This window comes from Microtus ochrogaster, unplaced genomic scaffold (genome assembly GCF_000317375.1).
Source record: "Microtus ochrogaster isolate Prairie Vole_2 unplaced genomic scaffold, MicOch1.0 UNK130, whole genome shotgun sequence".
Lineage (NCBI taxonomy): Eukaryota > Metazoa > Chordata > Mammalia > Rodentia > Cricetidae > Microtus > Microtus ochrogaster.
The window spans coordinates 287,862-294,436 of NW_004949228.1; the positions used below are offsets into that span (position 1 = coordinate 287,862).

General features: G+C 36.3%; 1 pseudogene; it reads right to left on the reverse strand.

The window, feature by feature from the left end:
• Positions 1 to 5,750: 5,750 nt before the first annotated feature.
• Positions 5,751 to 6,575, reverse strand: part of LOC101990414 — a 1,699-nt pseudogene continuing 874 nt past the window's right edge.

The following is a 6,575-nucleotide window of genomic DNA, read 5'->3' on the forward strand; positions in this document are numbered from 1 at the left end:
AAAGTACTTTTCATCTGGAAAAGAAAAGACTGCCTGAGAATGCAAACAAGGGTCAATAATGTTTTTGTCATGCTCTCCCCCAGTTTTATGGGCTGGTAGTTTGGATCTGTGCCTATTCTGAATATCTTTTCTTGCTATGTCTCACGAAGCTTATTTGAGCTTCAGCTTGGAGCTTGGTGCTCTCACAGCTCCTCATTTAAATAGCAAAGCTGGCTTCACTGACAGGCAGACCAACAATGCCTGCACCTACAGACTATCAAACTCCTCACTCTGACTTACAAACTCAAATAGTGATTTCCCAAAATTCATAAACTATTTCAGGCTGTTTCTCATATCATATCTTTTAGCTGCACTTAAAGTCTGTCTCTCCCTCTCTTATTGCATGAGGCTACCTGACTTGGTTTGATTATAAAAAATATGGCCCTATAGAGGAGTTCCAGGTTAGCCCATTCTGCCATGGTCCATGCCAGAGGAGCAGCAAGTTGCAGTTGAAATTTCAGGTGTCAGCCTACCAGAATGGAATCCTCTGATAGATCAGTCTTGTTTAGGCAAGGCCATGGGACCACAGACCCTGGAATGTTGTTTGCTTCTGTTGTGCCTTTACATGTTTGCTGATATCTAGCACAGTGTGAGTGAACATCGGGAGATCTCCACTACCTGTGAGATCTATATCGTGTTTGTCACTTGAAAACATCCTGTTCTACTAGGCATTTTTACTTGTGGATTGTCAAGATGACCCCCTTCCTAAGCTATACTGTCTAATTTGATGATGATGATGATAATAATGATAGCTTATACAAAGTTTTGATGAATAAAAATAAATACAAGGATATGTTTCACAGCCAGGGTCTGTGAGTCTCACCTAAGGAGCTGCACGGATTGTAGCTCAAGTTAATGACTAACAATTGAGTCCCAATAGCACAGCTAGTTTAAATTCTTTTAACCTTAATGTTGAGAGAGATATGCTCACAGGTCTCAGAGTGCATCACAACTGAAACAAAGCCTTGAAAATAGCAAAGTTGGACTAAGTTTTTTTTGTTAAATAATTTTGAAGTGAAAAACCCAAGACAACAATCAAAAGTTTTAGAAAGATACATAGTTGAATGTGGAATTCTTTAAGGTCAGAGAACAAGAACAAAGCAGCCTAATAATTACTGGCTGAGGTACTCTCCTTGCTAGGTTTGATTGATAACCAAAGGTGATGATTAATTCCTTATACTCATTTATGTTTTTAATCTCCTGATGTAAAAAACTACTAATCAATGGATATGTACCCTAAAGATTTAAAGTAGAGGTGACTGGTTCTTTTTCATATATAAAAGTTTATGTTTGTGATTTCCTTAAGACTCCTTATGAAATTACTTTTCAAGATAACTAATTAAGTAATTGGTCTTTTCTTTGTAACTGCAAAATGCAGCCTGCCAGTAAAAGACCTGACGTGAACACCTTGCTTGCCTGGGTATAGATTACACAGTTAATCTATAACAAGTTTCCTGGGTATCAATATATGTGGGTTCTTGGGATGATTTGTTTTTCACCCACAGGACATAAAATGTTTAATTATATGAGGGAGATGAGAAACATGTTTTTACCTATAATCATTCACTTGAAAAAGAGAATATAACTGTTTTGACTCTTCAACTGCATGGAAGATTCTGTTGGGGTATAAAAGCTGTACCACAACATGAGATAGAGGAGAGAGGAAAAAAAAAGAATAGGAACAAAGAAGGAAAACATTAAGAGAGCTTGTGAGTGCCTTTTTTCTTAGCCTCTCCTAAGATAGAAAGGTTTGGTCTAGCTGACTCCATAGATTCCTATCAAAGCCCTGTGCTGCTGGAGGTTGGTTCCCCAGACAGCAGTACCATTCAAAATCAAATGCTCTACAGGATTTTTTCAGCTCGATTGGAGACATTCAAAAAAACTAGATAAATCATACTTTGTAAAACTTACTTTCTTTTTGTGTCTCTGCCACTGATCGTCTGCACTCTGTCTTCATTTAGCTGTATGTCTGCCCCTCCTCCATGTTACCTGCTCCTCTTCATTGTCTGTCTGTCTGTCTGTCCTAGCTTGCTCTGGTCTCAACTGCCTGCCACTCTACTGCACTTCCCAGACCCTCCCAGCCAGCCAGCTGAAAAGAGCTTATTGCTATTGCTTGATTTTTAAGTTTAAACTCTACAGTTTTCATTTAACTCTTAAAATCTCTCAGCCTAACACTGGGGACCTACTTCTTCAGCTGTCTAATAGTCTTCTTATTAAACACCATCCACCTTACAGGTATAGATAAAAATATAGCCACAAAAAATGTCTTTTTTTAACTGATTTTTAAAATATCTCGAGCTCACATGTCCTCTCTATTATCCTGTTATCTCCATAACAGTTTAAAATACATCTTTCCCTTTTCTTCACCCATAAAGGAGTTATTTGGTTTATTAACTGTGCCTGACTTATCCCATAATTTATTAAAAAGGACACATAATTATCGATCTCCTTATATATTGTATTCCTGGTTAAGAACATTTGTTTCCATATTAAAACAACATCATCATTATTTTTTAGCCTTAAATTATAAACTGTTAAAAATATAATAACTTGTAAACTGTTAAGGATAACTTTACTTAAACTATGTTATTAAAAATAATTAAAAATACAATTTGATGGCTAGCCATATACCCATCAACTCTAATTATAAACTATTGAGGATAAACTTTATTTCAATTTTAGGTAATTTTACTTAAGTAAATAAATTTAAATTATAAACTACTAATAATTTAAAAATACAGATTGACTAATCATATTATTCAAATATGTTCAACTAATCTTTAAATATATTCTCATATATATACAAAACTATATCTATAAACATTATTATTGATAAAAATGCCTTACTTTGCACTCTGCCATTTAAAATGTTTAAACTTCTCATAATAAGCAAAACTATGCCTTGTCCTAATTTCTGCTAGAGCTCTATTTTAATTATGTATACCTTGCAGTCATCTCCTCTCCCTTGCCTAACAAAAAGACAGGAGTAATTCCCAAAGTTAGTACCTTACAGCAAAAGACCTTTACTGCTCCTTCTAACAAGGAAATCTATAACCATTGCCAACAATAAAGCCATGGTTAAATATATTCTTCCTGAACCTTCAGCTGCCCTTTCAGTTTTTCTCATTAAATAAAAATTGACCCACGGGCCTCACTTCCTTAACTGATGACAAATCAAAAATAATTCACCTTGTTACCTAATTACAAATAAAAGGCAGCTCATGAGACAGATTTCAAAATAATTTTTACTACATTGACTGCTCTTAGTAATCTATTACCTATGTCTTCTAATAAATTAAGTCCAAGTAAGAGGTTTGGGATATTGGGTTTTTATAACAATATGATGGCTTAAGATTTAAAGATAGAAGTTTTAGTGCACAGGGCAGAACCTATTGATATTTTGATAATCATCAGTAAGTGTTAATCTGCCATTTAAACATTCATGTTTAAAATTATCACTTTGGCCAGGTAGTGGCAGGGCACTCCTTTAATCCCAGCACTCAGGAGGCAGAGGCTGGCAGATTTCTGTGAGTTCAGAGCCAGCCTGGTCTACCAGAGCTAGTGCCAGTACAGTTCCAAAGCTACAGAGAAACCTGGTCTCGAAAAACAAAACAAAAAAGTATCAATGCTGGTGAAAAAGTCTCCTCTTGCAGTGGGTGGTTGGGAATGCATACACTCCTAACTGTTCAAAAACTCCTAAGAACAATCAACCATGTAAGTGTGGGGCAATTATTACTTCATCATGACTGAGCGTGGGTCCTAGGAGTTTCCCTTACCTCAGTGAAGGTGTACTGGGAGTTAATAGAAGCCATATCATTTTATTATGAGTTTTAAGTAAATTTGTCTCAATTTTTCTTAAGTGTCAGGGACAAGCTTTGAAAAAAAATACCACTTACCAGGGTAGGGGCGTGGGGATTAGAGGAGTTAGTAATGAATACAAAGAAGTGAGTGAAAATAACAAATCAGAAAACAAAGGCTGGTACTAGCAGGGAGTTCTAGTGAATACTGAAGTTCCCTGTGTTTAATTTTCCATACTCCTTTAGAGCCCAATACAGCAGTGGGAAGAAGACAAAAGTCTGCTTCAACCTGGTATAAAGGACAACTAGAACAGTTATTTGCTTCAATACTTTGAGACATCAAGTCATTGGCATTCTGTAATATCCTAAAGGCAGAAACTCTCAAGGTCAAACCTCCTATTTTAAAAGAAGCAGAAGTACACTTGAATATCCTGACCATTGGTCAGGGTGGAGTGGATCTACCTGTATGGGTCATCTTAATGTCAAAAGAACCAAATAATCACACCCTAAGTCAGAATGTGTAGCTGCACTTGTTGTCCACTTTGAACAAGCTAAAACTCTCTCAGACAAGGTGGAAATAGGCTCACATTTTTGGGCCTCCACTTAAGTATTTCAAAATGAATTTCAGCATGTTCTCAGGGTTTTTCTTCTTCTTCTTTTGAGATGGTGTTTCCCTGTGCAAGGCTGACTTGAACTTCATACTGTAAACAATAGTGGCCTAGAACTCACAGGGATATACCTTTCTCTGCATCCAGGGGACTGAAATTAAAGGTGTTTTATCACAACACCCTTAGCCTTTGGGTATTTCTAAAGTGTATGCCAGCATTCCAGTGATGTCGCATTCACAGCCTATCTCTTCACAGTTAGTTACTTTCTTGCTATTTGTATGGTTTGACTCTAGCAAGAAGAATTTGAATGTGAATAAAAAAATTTATCAGGGTGTTTTCTTTAATGATGAATGTTTCTATCCCTGCAATTTCAGCACTATGTAAAGGATTTGTCAAATTTAATGCATTTGGAAAGGTATAGTTAAAATGGACAGAAAGATACGAGAAGTATATACTTTCTACCTTTATATGGTTTCTTAGAAATATGAATTTTGTGATGTATAGCACAATAGAGGGAAAACTAAAGGTTTTGACATTTTTTTATGATACTTTAGTAAGATTTTGTTTTGTTTTTAAAAAGTTTATGGAGACCTGGGTTCCGAGAAGTCAGTATGTCCACTGAATCATACTCACCTTCTTTCCTCTGAATCCTGATTGATGGGAATAAAGGACTGCCCCATAACATCTGACACTATGAGTTTTGGATGTTGAAAGATACATGATTTCATTACATTTTTTTTTTACCAGAGGCTGGAAACATAGATTAGTGGGTAAGAGCACTGGATGCTCTTGCAGAAAACCAGTGTTCAATTCCCAACACAGACATAGCAATTCACCATGGTCTGTAACTCCAGCTTTAGGGGATCTGATGACCCCTTCTATCCTTCTCCTGTACCAGACATCCACGTAGTACACAGACATACTTGCAGGCAAAGCATGCATACACATTAAAAGAAATAAGCTTTTCATACTGTTGTATTTGCATAATTTTACTTTAATATAAACTCTAGGATATTGTTTAAAATGTAAACTTTCGGGCTGGAGAGATGGCTCAGTGGTTGGGAGCACTGTCTGCTCTTCCAGAGGTCCTGAGTTCAATTCCCAGAAATGACATGGTGGTTCCAAACCATCTTTAAGGAGATCTGGTGTCCTCCTCTGGTGTGTGGAGGCAGAAAGTTGTATACATAATAAATAAATCTCTTGAAAAAAAAATAAAATGTAAACCTTCATTAAAGACTTTCATGTGTTTTGTATCTTTATGTTTCTATTGTATGTTGTGATTTTTAGTAGAGAATACTGGGAAATGCTATATCACATTATTTACAACTGTATGTTTCTCTCCAGTATGAATTTTCTGATATCTCTTAAGATTCGAAATCTGGATAAAGGATGCCTCACTCTTTGCATCTGTGTGGTTTCTCTCCATTGTGAATTTTCTGGTATCTCCTTAAAGAGTGGAAAAAGGATTCGTCACATATCCATCCATACATACTCTTGCCAGTATGAATTCTCTGATACCTTCTAAACTGTGGATCTCAACTGGAAAAGCATTTGTTACAGTTCTTTCAACTGTAAGGTGGTCTCTCTCCAGTATGAACTCTCTGAGGTATTCTAAAACTTGCAATATGGATATAGGATATGTCAATCTTTGCATTTGTGAAGTTTCTCTCCAGTATGAATTTTCTGATGTTTCCTTAAACCACAAGATTGGGAAAAAGACTTGGCACATTCCTGACAACTGTAAGGTCTCTCTCTAGTATGAACTCTCTGATGTTCTCTAAGATGTGAGTCCCGGGAAAAGGACTTCTCACATTCCATACATTTGTATGGTTTCTCCCCAATGTGAACACTCTGATGTCTTCTGAGATTTGAGGAACTGGTAAAGGATTTGTCACATTCCTTACAACTGTAAGGTCTCTCTCCAGTATGAAGTTTTTGATGATTTCTAAGACTTGAAATATGAATAAAGGATATTTCACAGTCTTTGCACTTAGGAAGTTTCTCTCCAGTATGAATTTTCTGATGTGCTCTAAGATACGAACAGCTGGTATAAGACTTGTCACATTCCATACATCTATAAAGTTTCTCTCCAGTGTGAACACTTTGATGTCTTCTAAGATATGACTGTTCA